Raw genomic sequence first — 16,020 nt, 5'->3', positions numbered from 1 at the left:
ATTTCTCTTTATCTTCCCTATGTTCACAATCTGACTCTCTAAGCTTATTGCCAAGAGGTTTGGGGTTGCACAAATAAGTTTTGCGAGGTCAGATCTTGAAACCCCAATAGACTGAAAAAATTCAAGTTTAGGCAAAAGGGTTTTATCAGGATTGGCTAAAAGCAGCAGTGGATGTTTCCTCACAAGAAGGGCTATCTGGGTTTTGGAGAATCCATGGTTTCCTGAGTCCGGTTTTTCTGGGGTTTCAAAGTAGAAATACTAGTTTCTGGAGACAACCCACATGAATTTATGAGGTAAGAGACCATAAATGAATCTTGATTTGAGGAACTCTTTGACGAAATGGGTGTGAAAGTTGATGCAGAGGTAGCAGTTTCACGGTCTCTAGTTCCACTGAATCAACCAGAGTAATGAATCTGCCAATTGGTTGGTTCACACCAATTTTTCTGATGTTTTGATTTATCATTATGTTAAAATCTGCATTTAAAAAAAAAAAAAAAAAAAAAAAAGGGATATTGTAGGGAAAACAGAATTAAAATCAAAACTATTAAACTTACTTTCTATTTTTTGCTTTTAAAATATTAAAAATAAAATCTTCTTATTAAACATCATTTTACTTTCTATTTTGATAGAAAAAGTAAAAATAAGAAAATGAAAGCGTTGGTAAACAGGCCCTAAGGGGTTTTGGCAACAACTCTATTTTGCATTTTGGTTTTCACATAAACATTCATTGATGAGGCAAGCTGATGGAAATTATCAAAAGCCTATCGTCTATTTTATGAGAAGAATATGTAAGTAGTGGTATACATATAAAATAAATTAGTTGTTATGAATATAAAATAAATTAGTTGCTCTTTAGTTAATAACAATGAAAAGAGAAAAATAAATAAATAAAGGGGATTCATGGAAATGTGAGTTTAGATATGTAAATATTCACCACCAAACTTCTGACATAATATTCACACACGCACGCATGCACGCAGACAGAGGAAGAGACTCTACTTACTACAAGACAACACAAAATATAAATTACAAAAGGGATCACACACACACACAGAGGAAGAGACTCTACTTACTACAAGACAACACAAAATATAAATTACAAAAGGGATCACATATGGTATAATACTAAAATATACGTCCTTTGTGCAATTTTGTGCAATTGGTAACATACATGTCCTTTGTGCGATTTTTTATTTTATTTTTATTTTAACAACAACAATATATTCGACAACGAAAAGGAAAAGAAACATCAAGGAGAAGAGCATTTAACAACCACAAGGGCCATATGCTCCACTCAACATCACTACATTCAGCTATAAGAGCCTTTTTACTCAACACATGAGCGACAACATTCTCACGACCGGGAACCTAAGCAAGGGAAGAACCCACACAATCCTTAAGGATAGAAAGGATGTCATTGAAAATCACCATCAAACCATCAACCGAAGCTTGCAATTTCATCACAGGCATATAATCTCCTTCCACAACCACATTGTGATAACCCTAATTTTTGAGAAGAATGAGCGATTTACGAAGAACAAGGCCTTCGGCCAGCTGAGGGCTAGATGCATGATCAAGAAAAATTGAGGCAACTTTAATGGGATGGCCTAAATGATTATAAAGGATCATACCTCCTCCACAGGTCCGCAAAGAAGAATTAAACGCAGCATCAAAATTAAGCTTGAGGAAACCCGGAACCGGAGCATACCACTCCTCGCAAGGAACCACAGGAGGAAGAGGAGAAGGGGGAAGGGAGAGCATCGAATCTTGCCTAGAGATTTCCTTGAATTCCTGAAAATCAATGAAGGCTTTTTGAGCAGCCTCAAATGGATCCCATCTTTTTCGCTGGAACACCAAATTGTTGCGGCATTTCCAAATTGTCCAACAAACAAAAGCAGCCAAACTAGAACTATCATCCGAATTATCCGATTTGTGCTAGCGAGCCAAAAGGTCCGCCCATCGTTTTGGCTAAATGGTGGGAGAAAGACCACCAAAACCAATCCGAAGAGGACACAGTTTCCACACCAGACCATCAAATGGGCTTGTACAAAGGAGGTGGTCTAGTGTTTCAGCAAAAATCTCACAAAAGGGGCATAACGAAAATTCAGAAGCTCCACGCTTATACAACATAGAATTCACAGGGATGCGCTCATGAAGGCACTGCCATAGGAATAATTAAATTTTTTTGGGACCTTGAATTGACCAAACCTGCTTCCACATAGATTCTCTAAGAACATCAAAGCTACAACCCTCCTCTGAAAAAAATTCTGACTGAATGCTAAGAACCGAAATAGCAGTATAGTAGGCATTTTAATAGTAAAGCGTTCGTCCCTCGATGCACCCCAAACTTTACAATCATCACTACCAACCGAGCTTAAAGGAATTTGGAGAATGAGTTCCCGATCTCTCATGTAAAAAATACGATTCACCAAATCAAACTTCCAATTATGGGTAGAGTGGTTGATAAGATCCGAAACCAAGGAGAGGTTGATCCCTGGAGTTGACGATGTAGTAACAAAATTAAAGGTATCTGGGAGCCAATTATCCTTCCAACAATCAACCTTCAATCCATTACCAATACGACATTTCATCCCCTTTTTGATAACCGCACGAGCCGAAAAAAATACTCTTCCAGACCCAAGAAGCTCCAGACTTTAGAGAAGCGTCCACAGAGCTACAATTTTTAAAATATTTATTCTTAAAGATCTAAAAAGTAGAGAATCATCCCCAATCTCCATCCACCAGGCCAAATTTGCAAGGAAGGCCAGATTGAAAGCTTCAACATTTTTAAAGCCCAGACCACATTTATTCTTTGATTTACAAAGGTTTTCCCAGCTGATCCATTTAATTTTGTTGGACTTCTCTTCCCCACTCTACCAAAAATTGAGGAAGTTACTTGTTAACCTCTGGCAGTTTTGTTTCGGAAGACGAAAACATTGCATAGCAAAGGTTGGAAGGGCTGAGAGTACTAATTTCACCATCACTTCCCTGCCAGCTTTTGACATCGTCAGGCCTTTGAGAAGCTTAGTCTTGGATGAGACTCTCTCCAAAATGAAATTAAGCGCTGAAACTTTGGAACGCCCAATAGGGAGGGGAGACCGAGGTATGTATTACACCAGTCCACATTTTGAATCCCCATAAAAAACACGACAACCAGATTTTTGGGCAAGAAGAGTATTTGGAGAAAAATAAATACAAGATTTATCAAGATTGATTAATTTACCTGTAAAAGCTTCATATCGATCAAGGATGACTTTCATGTGTTTCGCCTCAAAGGCATTAGCTTTGCAAAATAAGAGGGCATCATCAGCGAAAAGAAGGTGAGATATAGGTGGGCAGCCTCTACCTATCTTAAAACCCAAAATATGTTTTCTTCACGCAAACTCCTGAAATAACATAGACATAGCTTCGGTACAAAAGAGAGAGATATGGGGAGAGGGGATCCCTTTAGCAAAGGCCTCTGGAAGGAGAGAAACTGTCTCCACTCTCGCCATTTAAAAGGACAGAATAAGAAACCGTAGAAATACATTCCATAATTAAATTCACCCATCTCAGATCAAATCCTAAATGACTCATGAACTTGAGGAGAAAGGACCAGTTAACTCGATCGTAGGCCTTAGCCATGTCAAGTTTTAAAGCCATGAAACAAGAGTCACCATGCTTTTTGGATTTAAGAACACGTAGGAGATCATGTGTGAGAATTATATTATCATGGATGAGTCGTTGAGGAACGAAAGCACTTTGGGATTCATTGATAAGGAGAGGAAGGAGAGGCTTGAGATGATTTGCAAGAGCCTTAGAGAAGAGCTTGTATGCAATGTTACATAAAGCAATGGGACGAAACTGAGACATGGAAGTCAGATGAGGGACTTTAGGAATCAGGACAATATGAGTAGAGTTCAGATTCTCAGGGAGAAGACCACCTTGGATGAAAGCATTAAAACTGATAACAAGATCAAATTTGAGCGTCTCCCAATTGGACTGGAAGAAAAGGGGCGTGAAACCATCCGGAACAGGGGCCAAGGGTAAAATGGAGTTCTTCAGCTGTACCCATCTTCAGGAGCTCACCATTCATCTCAGGCATTACTTTAGGAATAACCAAATCCCAAAAATCCATGACATCTTGAGGAGGAGTAGAAGCAAAGAGGATTTGAAAATAGTCTTCCGCCACCCTTCGTATATTATCTTTGGAGTCTTGTCATTCGCCAATAGAATCTTCAATACCAATGATTTCATTTTCCTATGCCGAATTTTTTTCTTCCGATGAAAGAATTTTGTATTTTGGTCGCCATGCTTCAACCAAGCAATTAAGGACTTCTGCAACTAATAAAGTTCTTCCTAACGCCACGCATTCCCCAGTTCTTGTTCCAAGTGAAAGCATTCAGCTCTATCAAAACCATGGATTGTCTCGCTTGCTACCATGCCTAACTCGTTGTGTATTATGACATTATCTCTTGGTCATATCCATAGTTCACCGTATCGTTTAATACGCGATTTATCGGCTAATACGCGACTTTTTTTAAGTTTGATATGCTACCCATATCGACCAGTTTGCACTGACTTTATCAAATTTGGTTATACCGCAATCGCAACCGATACGACTATGACTGATACTGCGAAACATGGTCATAACTCAAAAGATTTGGGATAACTATAAGAAGTTTATTTTTAAATTGAATTACAATTACCCATGATCACCCAAATTACAACAAAATATAAGTGTTTGGCCAATGAGACATGCCAAGGAATTTTTTTATTTAAAATTCTAATTGAAAAAAAATAATAATAAAAAAATTGTTCACCCGTATTACCCAATATAATGGTAAATAACAAAGACTGTCAACTCACTATCTTACTAGGGATGAAACATATAATGTGCCCACTCTCTGCCGGACACATCTTCTTGGTGTACAATGTACAATACATGCCCACGTGTAATGTGTCTGATGCACCACATTGTACATTTTCTCCTTGCTAGTACTATTATATTGGTCGGAGTTATGTTAATATTTTCAAAATGTAGATAATTTATTTATTTATTATTTTAATTTTTAGGTGATTCGTCATCTAGAATAACTACCATAAAAACTTAAATAATTATTTTCTTGAAAAATCTAGAAATAAATCAAATATTATAGATTAAAATATCCTACAAATCTAGAAAGTTGTACAAAATATCCTTTGGGTACTCAGATATTTTGTGACACGGTGACACTTAAAAATGGTCATTGTGCGCTATCATTTGAAAACAAGACACAAATCAAGTATACAGTGTGTATCAGAGAGAAATAGATATCAGTAAACAAAACAAATATTCTCTCAAATTTCAAAATGAGGATTAGAAAATCTCATAGAAATGTCAGATTGACTTTTCCATAAATCGAGAAAAAATCACGTGTATCCAACTTTTCTATACACACACTAAAATTTAGTTCATAAGGAATAGTATTATGATATACATTTTTGGACCATTTTTTTTAAAAAATCATTTTGACTTTATCTTTTCTATTTTTTCCCTAAGTCATCTAACTTAGTTTTTTTTTTTTTTTTTACTCTCCGATAAATCCCTGCTTCATCAATCTTCCTAGAAACATGAACCTAATTGAATTCCATGAAGATTATGATTCTCTATAACAAATCATCCATTCTCACCTATCAAAATTCATGAACATCCTGATTGTAAGCAGGGACGGAGCCATGATCTAAGGTAAGTGGGGGGCAAAAATAAATTTTGGGAGGCAATAGTGCATTTTTTAATAATTTTAATGGGGGCAAATGTAATATTTTATGGGTACATTACTGAAAATGACTAAATTATAAGGGTAAAATGCTAAAAAAAAAAAAAAATCAGGTGGATCCGTCCCTAATTGTAAGATATTAATTCGATCGTCACATTTATATATATATATATATATATATATACTTACACAAAAAATAAAAAATAAAAAATAAAAATGAAAAATTAGTTACTTTTAGGACTAGGTTAGTAAGTAAAAATTTTAGGATAATTTATACTAAGCTAAGCTGGTTAGATGGGGTGAGCGCTTACCCAACCTATTAAGGTTTTGGGTAGTGCTACCTGGACGTCTTTCGGGTTGGACCGGAAGTTTGGCGTAACACCGGATTAAAGATTGGGTCTAACTCTGATATCAAGTGTAACTGGTAGACGTTTGTACATTTAATCAAAAGCTTAAGTTGTTGGATCGTGCTGCATACCCACCTATTTATACCATTTCACTTTCCATCTAGATTCTATGATTTGTAACAGCTTCGAGTGGTAGCAAAAGAAACGAAATGAAAAAAAATTAATATTTATACAAGTTTGGATCGGATGAAAATCAAACGTCATGTTAATTCTTGTTCATTTTCCCATAATTTTTCGGTGTCAAACTAGCTCCAAACGCTCCCCTTCAAAGCAGAAATGATTACGAGAGTTCCAAATGTACCAACAATAAAGAGTAGAAAACTCATCAATCGATTTTTGACTTTCTGGGATCCTTCCACAGGACAAAGGTCATCCTACCACTCCACAGAGGACTAAAACTTGAAAGAAGAAAAACCCCAACATAGTTCGTCGTATCATACGCGACGTATCAGTCAATACACGACCTTATTTCAAGTCCAATACGTGATTCGTATCGGTCAATTTATACTGATTTTGTACGAATCTGTTACACCGAGACCGCAACCAATACCGTGACCGTGACCGTGACCGATACTGCTTATAGGGAAAAATAAACCTAATCTACCTTAGCCTAATGACAGAGGTAACTGAGTGTTGACCAGCCGCCAGATCTCTTTTACTTTCGAACGATGATATTTTCATTGGATAAGATGATGTGTTTCAACAGTCTAAGATAACCTTGGTACAATTTGAGAAAGTCAAAGGGTTAAATCATATCCTGGCAAATCTTGCAACAAACAGATCTCCTCTGATCTCGCAAATAAACTGAGGGAGAGTAGCTATAAGAAGGAGATCCTACCAGTCAATAAAGGTTACAACAAAAAATGATTATTAAATCCCTGCCTTTCTTTTAGACCTCCGGTGATTAACTTGATCATCAGAGAGCTCTCGGCAGGCACCACACCGGTGCTGTCAAGCTTCATTGATCTTCTATTCTTTTCTTTGCAGGAAAACGGTGCCATATCGGACCGCGTGGATTTCTCCCCCAACAGTTGGTGCCGTCTGTGGGAACGACGATTCCCTTAAATCAATTACTCGGTTAGGTATATACACTTACAGTTTGGTATGGTAACTAGAACAGAAACATCATTGCAGGGATCCAATCAAAGAGAAGGGTCGGGTGAACACCCAGATGTCCTGAATGACCAGGAACGGCTTGCAGTGTTAGAATTACAGGTCCAAACTCTGAATCAGGGTATGGATTAGTTGATCTAACAAAATGTAAAGATCCTGCAACATCTTATCCCAGCGGGACCACCGCCTCAACAAGAATTATCTGACCCATATCTTCCCAATCTGAATGATAAGGGACAACACGAGGAGGACCGAGAAAACAATCCTTCTCACAAGTCCAAGGCAGAACAAAGCCAAGTCGGAAACCAACACAGAGAACCTCCTTCCCCGCCTTCGCGGAATCCCTAGTCTCAAACAGGCACAACCTTCTGTGTTAAGGAAAAGACATATAAAGTTACTTATTTCGACCTACAGATCGAGGATCTCAAGGCAAAAATGGAGGATGAAATGCAGGCTATAAAAGGGAAAGGTCCTGCTGCCATAAATGACCTGGTGCAGAGGACCAACTTGTCGTTCAGCCCCGCCGTTATGAAATGCCTCTTGCCTCGCAAGTTCAAGATGCCCTCGTTCGAAAGGTTTGATGGGACCAAAGATCCCTTCGATCACTTGGAGACTTTTCAAGCTCTTATGCATTTACATGCCATGCCAGATGAAATCATATGCCGAGCTTTTCCTACTACACTTAAGGTATCGGCAAGAATTTGGTTCAACAAGCTGAAGCCAGGAACCATCAACACCTTCGAAGAACTGAGTAAGCAATTTGTGAGCCACTTCATTGCAGGTCAGAGGCATAGGAGGTCGGCCACCTACTTGCTTACGGTGAAGCAACAGAAACGAGAGTCGATCCGGGAATACATTACTCGATTTAACACAGAGATGTTGCAGGTAGAAGAGGTGAACGACAAGGTTGCTTTGACCGCTTTCATAGGAGGCCTCCAAACCTCCAGATTGTTATTCGCCTTATCTAAAGAACCTCCCACCAGTATGGCAGAGTTGTTGATCAGAGCACAGAAACACATGAACGCTGAAGAAGCCATAAATCCACGGAAGGGAAAAGAAGGAAAGGATAAGAAAAGGTCTACCCCTCTCACCAGGTATGAAAAAGGTGTGATACCTCTCGAATCCGAGACACGAGTTGATCAAGCCCAGGCCCAAACCCGGGGGAATATCAAACAATTAAAGTATTTTAAAACAAACACAGATGACAAAAAAAATAATAAAGATAAAATAAAGCTGAAAGAAATAATAATAATAAAACCCTCCATGTATAACTGAAAAATGAAACTCCAATCCTCCAAAACTTCAAGGTTACAACTTGGGAATCCACTAGTGGACCCCTAACTAAAAGTTCAACTGAAACTGAAATCTGAAAATAGATAATGCTAGAAACATTGAGAGAAGTCCTACGTAATCAGATGAATGTGAGACTGTCCTCGACAAGCACGATCAAGCTCTAAGGCTGGAACCGTCCCGTACCTGAAAAAAATAATGAAGGAGTGGGTCAGACCCACGAGCAAATTCTAATCTAACTGCAATCCATACAGTGACCCGATACGCAGATACACCGTAGACACCTCACAATATCTATCTAGTTCATACATATAAATATATCCACACTAAGGGACATTCACTGGTCTATAATAGGGGTCTGAACCTGAATAGAAGGCAACATGCGAATACGCACCCAAAGGTTGGCATGAGTACCTAGACCTAACGGGGTACACCTCAACCTATTATAACCAGCTACACATCCTCCGCATATACGCACCCTAACCAACGAGTCTGAGACTCAAGCTCAACTCGTGGTACTATAACCATATATATAAAGTCCGTCCAAATCCAGGGTATGTAGTTCAACTATTTATTAAACTGACATACAATAAACCAACTAGTTAGTCACTCAACTTATTCAGTTGATATGACTTAACTACCATCCGTTAATGCAGGAAGTCATCCAACTTGGTTACAGCTGATCTGACTTAGTCACAATTAGGATTCGATATCTTTCAATCCATTCCATTAATCTATTAGGTTAGGTTTATGCGTTTTGAGCTAAATCGTCCCTAGTATGTCACCGTCCCATACCGGTACATACAATCCTCCATATCCATATAAATTACAATATATATAACAGTTCAATAATTTATAGACCAAAACCACCATCCAAATAATTGCAGAAACATATTTAAAGTTTTAGCAATTTAAATCCAAGCATTTAACCATATAGTTGCAGGAGACGATTTAATAAATCAACAACTAACATCCAGAGCATGCATAGACTAAATTTAATATGTCAAAGACTCCATCATGCATGTGAATAGGTTAAATAATCCTATTATTTTTCAATAATTTGCTAAAACAATTTCAGAAGATTGTTTAATGTTTCATCAATTTAAATCCAAGCATTAACCATATAATTGCAGGAAACGATTTAATAATTCAGCAACTAGCCTCCTAAGCATGCATAGATCAAAATTAATAATTAAATGACCTTATCATGCATTTAAAAATAAGTTTTATAAACACATTACATTCCATCAAATTGTTGAAATTTATTTCAACAATTAATTTAACTTCCATTTGTTAACAACATAGGAAGTGCCTTAATTTTTACACTATTTGTCCCGACAATTTAGAATTAAACTTTAATCAATTTAGGGTCTTAATAACACTCAAAATTCATTCCTTAATCCCTCTGTAAAGTTCCAGATTCATTCAAATAGTCTCCATGCTCTAACAGTGTTAAACAGTACGTAGAAAACTAAAAAAAAATAACAAAAAAAAAAAAAAAACAAAATTGAAGATGGAGCCTGCTCCAAATTTTGGGTGCAAGCTCTTTCAGCCTAGAGCTGGCTCTAGGAGTCCTTAGAGCCGGCTCTACTTGTTGTGGGAGCCGACTCCCACATCCATGGAGTCGGCTCTCACCTCCTTTGAGAGCCTCTGTCCCCGTTTTGCTTCGTTTCAGTCCGTCTGCTCCCTCTCTGATCAATTCCTACCACTCCGTTGGTTTCTAAAACTAATCTTAGGAGTCTTAATTTAGTCTAGAAGCATCCCCAAGGTTGTTTACAATAATTTTGAAAACAATTACAGAGTTTAATCAAGCCATTTAAACTAGCATTGTTGAAGAACAGCACTGAAACTAATTTGCAACATCAGTTCTATCCCAACCCCTCTGTTCTTCCTCCAATTTAAATTTGAAGGTCTTAAATTACATCTAGTATCCATTCAGACCTTGGTTGATTTCAGTAAGATTCAAAATAAAAATTAGAACAGTGGGACGTTATGCTAAAACAAAGAATAGAACACATACCTGACAGAATAGTTTTACAGATAAATTTTCACGGTTAAAAGATCCTCAAGTAAACATATACAAATCATGCATGGTTCAGTTAATGGCCAATTAATCCCCTAGATGTTATCTAGGTACACAGAACACAAGCCAGAGGGAAGGAGGAAGATAAGAACTTGCATGTACAGTTTTGTAAACAAAACCTTGTCGCCGTTGTTCTAAGCTTTCCGACGACCACTGCAATATCGTCTAGCCTCCTATGACTTCTGTTCCTCCCTTCTCCTAAGCCAAATCTTGAAGCCTCGGTTGGAAACCTCACAAACTTGCTCTGCTCTCTCAAAGCCTCACTCTGTAACTCTCTGTATCTATGTTACGGGAGTAGGGTTTTTCCAACCCTTAATACAGATTACAACTATGTATATATAGGCGTAAAAATCCTAAACCCTAATCCTTGTTTAATTAAAGCCAGAGCCCTAATGTAAAACTCTAGTCAGTCGGCCCATATAGCAATCTAGGTTATAAGATACTCGGCTACATACGCGTAACCTCTTAGGGAACCCTACTGTTTAAAATTAGACCAGTTATTAATTTATTTTAATACAGTAATTGTTACTAATTTAATCCATAATTTAATCTAATTAAAACATTTAAATAAACTAATTTACACATTAGAATGACTAAACTAATCCAATTACAGAAAATACACATATAACTAAATACACAACCCAATCAAAGAAAACAAGAAACAATTAACGAAATTAAAATTCATAATTAAACAATTAAAACACTTAAACAATTAATTCCAATTAAATAATAAAAGATAACACATGTCACATAGTTAAGCAATTAAATCAAATAATAAATAAAAATAATTAAGCCAAATAATCACCCAAAAATATAATAAAAATAAATAAATAAATGCTGAGACTATCCTTTTTAAATTAGGGGTATTACAAAAGGATACCAGCTATAAGAGATCGTTCTTTAGCCAAATCGATAGGACATATCGTGAGGTGGACTCAGATAAGTATATCGACTAACAATTGTCTTACAGCTGGAATTAGCCTTATCAAGTCATTCAAAATAAAGACTGGGGGCATCTCAGTTCATCATTTTACATGGAGGGTAGCTCCTTCACGTGTTATTTTGTTTTTCAATAAAGTCACCATCACCAATGAGATGGATGACCCTTAATTTTTACGCAATAAAATATTACGTTTTCAGTTACCTACTTATGTGGTAATATTAAACTCATATTAATCCACTTATCTTATTAAAGGGACGAGAGGCCAACAACACATTCTTCCCTCATTAAAGGGAGAAGAAGCCGACTACTCCTTCTACATAGAAGGGTGAGATAATTAAAGCTTCCTTCATTTACTAGAGAGACGAGACGACTACCTTTCGTATTAAAAAGGTCACCCTCCTTCAGACTACACCTCTTTCCTCCATAAAGGAACGAAGGGTCAACTTTATCTTCTTCCCTCGGTAAAGAGACGAAGGGTTAACTACTCCCTTATTAAAGGCAGAGCTCACAACGCTCGATCAAATCTATTTCCCTTATTATAAAGGGTAAGAAAGTAATCATCAAGCATGCTCAGTAGGACTTGGCATTCCCGACGCTTTACAAAAATCTAATTCCCTTACTAAAGGGATACAAGGGATGACAATAAGTGTCCTATATTAAAAGGACCCGGGCAGAATGAATCTCGTAATCAATATCCCTGTACTATAAGGGATAGTAAATAAATGTCCTGTACTAAAAGGATCCGGATTGAATAAATCTCGTAATCAACATCCCCGTACTATAAGGGATAGTAAATAAATGTCCTGTACTATAAGGACCCGGGCTGAATGAATCTCGTAATCAATATCCCCGTACTATAAGGGATAGTAAATAAATGTCCTGTACTAAAGGACCCGGGTTGAATGAATCCCGTAATCAATATCCCCGTACTATAAGGGATAGTAAATAAATGTCCTGTAAATGTCCTGTACTAAAAGGACCCGGGTTGAATGTATCGCATAAACAATATCCCTTTACTATAAAGGATAGTAAATAAAAATCCCTTACTAAATGGACGAGCTGAGTAAAACTCGTAAAATTTAATTCCCTTATTAAAGGAGTGACGATCTGAGTGAAGCTTGTACAATTTATTCCCTTACCAAGGGAAGATTACCCAATGGAGAAGTACCCAAGGGAATATTGTCCGAGGGAAGAGTAGCCAAGGGTACCAAAAATAGTACTCAAGGGAAGATTACCCAAAGGTACCAAAAATAGTACTAAGGGTACTCAAAATGGTACCCAAAGGAAGATTACCTAATGGTACCAAAAATAGTATTCAAGGGAAGATTACCCAAGGGTACCAAAAATAGTACCCAAGGGAAGAGTAGCCAAGGGAACAGTACCCAGGGGAGGAAAAAAAATAATAATAAAAAATAAATAAATAAATAAATAAATTTACTATTCACATGAACAGTACCCGCGGGCACTATTCCTGAGGGAATAGTGCCCAGGGCAAAAAAAAAAAAAAAAAAAAAAAAATTCATTCCCAAAGCTAGACGAGCTAGCTTGGGAATGGGGGGCAACTGGTAGGGAAAAATAAACCTAATCTACCTTGGCTTAACGATAGAGGCACCTAAGTGTTGACCGGCCGCTAGATCTTTTCTACTTTCGAACGATGATATTTTCATTGGATAAGATGATGTGGTTCAAAAAGATAAGATAACCTTGGTACGATTTGAGAAAGTCAAAGGGTTAAATCATATCCCGGCAAATCTGGCAACAAACGGATCTCCTTTGATTTCGCAAATGAACTGAGGAAGAACGGCTATAAGAAGGAGATACTACTAGTCAATAAAGGTACGACAAAAAAATGATTATTAAATCCCTGCCTTTCTTTTAGACCTTCGGTGACTGACTTGATCATCAGAGAGCTCTTGGCAGGTACCACACCAGTGCTGTCAAGCTTCATCGATCTTCTACTCTTTTCTTTGCATGAAAACTGTGCTGTATTGGACCGCGTGGATTTCTCCCCCAACAACTGTGAACCATAAATCCCAGTGGAGGGGAGACAAGTTCCAACTTAAAACGTAGTGCAGACATGTGAAAAGGAGATAGAATCAGAGTTTCTTCGTGCATGTAATGACCCTGTCATTTTCATTCTTTTCCCTTTTCTCAGATTTTTACAGATATTTTTTTTCCGTTGATCTTTCCTTTCTGAGTTCGGTTTCTCGTCACTTAGTGTCGTCTTGAGTACTCGAAAATGGTTTCCGAGACTCTTTTCTTTGGATTGACAACTTCCTTTGAGGACCGAGTCAATTCCACATTTTTTCTTTTTTCGACACTATTTACTTTTCGTCTTTTTCCCTATTTCGTCCTTTTCCCTATTTTGTCTTTTCCCGTTTGTCACTTTGTTGGCATAACCCCACTTCTTGTGTTCGGAGTTAGTTTTTGACTTCACATATCTTCATTCTAAGTGGTTTCCACGAAATACGTATCTTTACTTTTGTAAGAAAGTACTATGGTTACTCCCGATGTCCATAGGGGCATGGGTGCATAGTTTTTCAAAATCTTTTTCTTTTCTTGGGGTGTTTTTCATAAATATCTTTTAAAGATATTTTATTTTAGGAGTTTTTAAGAAAATATTTTTGAGAAGATATTTTCATTCTGGGCCATTAGTGCAGTTTTCACTTTTTGGAGGGGCCATTGTGCAATTAATGAAAGTTATTACTAAATGCCTTGTTTTGAGCCTGGATCCTCGTACGAGATTCATTTTCACTTTTCGTCGAGTCACGTACTCCTTGAATTTTCTTCTGGTTGTTTTTCTCTAGTTTCAGAGTTTTTAGCACCGGTTGTCGCCGAACTTGTTTAGGGCATAACTTTCTGCTCGGGACTCGGTTTTCGATGCCGTTTCTTCCGTTGTTCATATTTTCTCATTTTGAATCTTTTTCATTCATAGATTTTTTTTTGTTTGAGCGCATTTGCTCGAATTTAACTTTTTCGGACCCGGCGGGGCCCGTTCGGGACACTTTTAAGGTTTTTCTATAAATAGGAGGTCTTAAGAAGAAAAATCAGATTTTTTTCTCTCTCCTCTCTCTTGGCCGGCAAAGGGGCTGCCACCCTTCTCTCTTCTTTTCTGGCCACTTCCCTTAGGTAAAAAGGTGTAGTATCTCAGTATTTTATGCTCACCTTGCCGTGCTTTACCTTTCCCCCTTATTAGAATCCGTTTTTGGCCATTTCTTGAGTTCGGGTTTGAGGTCAAGTTGTGATTTTGATGGGGCTTCCTTGGGGTTCTTGTTCACTGTGTTGTCCCCGACAAAACCTAGAAGTTTCGTCGGATTCAGAGCGGTTTCGTTTTGGTGGGGATTTGAGATTTCATCTCAAATGGAGGTAGGTGGTGTTAAAATTTCATATTTTTGTTGTTTTGCATGTTTTTTATGCTTATACAACTTGTATGCATGTTTTTGTTAAGAATATAAAATTTAATTTAATTATTTTCTATGGTTAAGATTTAACTCTCATGATGATATTCAACTTAGAATTTAATAGTGGCATGCTAGGAAATTAAGTTTTGATGTCTTTGTTAACATATATTAAATTAGGATAATTTGAATAAGAATTGCACTTTTTATTTAATAATTATCCTTGTGAAGTTTAATACTCATGGACGTGCCTGGCATGAAATTAACTTGTGATATGCTATTAAATTAAGTTTTGGCATGTTCTTTAACATACTTTAATTTGAGAGCATTTGAATTAGTTTGAAAATCTAGGGACTTTAATTAAGAGAATTAATTAAAATCTATTTTTATGGTTCCATTGGTCTAATTAGGATTTTGAATGAATATATGTAATAACCATGCTATGTCCTTTAACATATATTAAATTGAAGCCATTTGGAAATGATTTGAAATCTAGAGAATTTAATTATTTTTATTTAATTAAATTCTATCTTGTTATTCTATGAATTTAATTTTGTTGTACAAATTGTTTCTATGTATAAATCTTGGATATGGATTTGGACTTTTGTGTATTCACATAATTGTGTTTTGAGTATTGGATAACATTGTTGCTATATTTATATTCATGAGAACATGTTTTCCTTATGGAATATGTTGTTACCTTGTGTAATGAATTGCACACTTTGTAATTGACATTATATATGCCATTTTAAAATTTAGACTCTAAGGCATGGATTTTGTGGTTTCAACCTACTTGTGCATAGAAGGTGATTTCGTGCATTATATAAATTATGTATAAGTTGTGAACTTATTTAGATTATTTTAGAATCTTGGGACATTGTTATTACAAGTGACATGTCTAGAGTTTGGCTCTAGTGCGGGAGGTATAAGTTCTCCCCAATTGAGATAGTGCGCACTAGGGTGGTCTTCCCAGCGGGTTAATGCCCGGAATATCCATTGAGGTCTCGGCAGAATTCCGAACTTGATGTCCAAGTCTTCCACTATTTGA

Source organism: Cornus florida, unplaced genomic scaffold, assembly GCF_030987335.1.
Source record: "Cornus florida cultivar Cherokee Brave unplaced genomic scaffold, ASM3098733v1 CherokeeBrave_3.0.0_Hap2_Chr11, whole genome shotgun sequence".
Lineage (NCBI taxonomy): Eukaryota > Viridiplantae > Streptophyta > Magnoliopsida > Cornales > Cornaceae > Cornus > Cornus florida.
Note: the sequence above shows the minus strand (reverse complement) of the source record.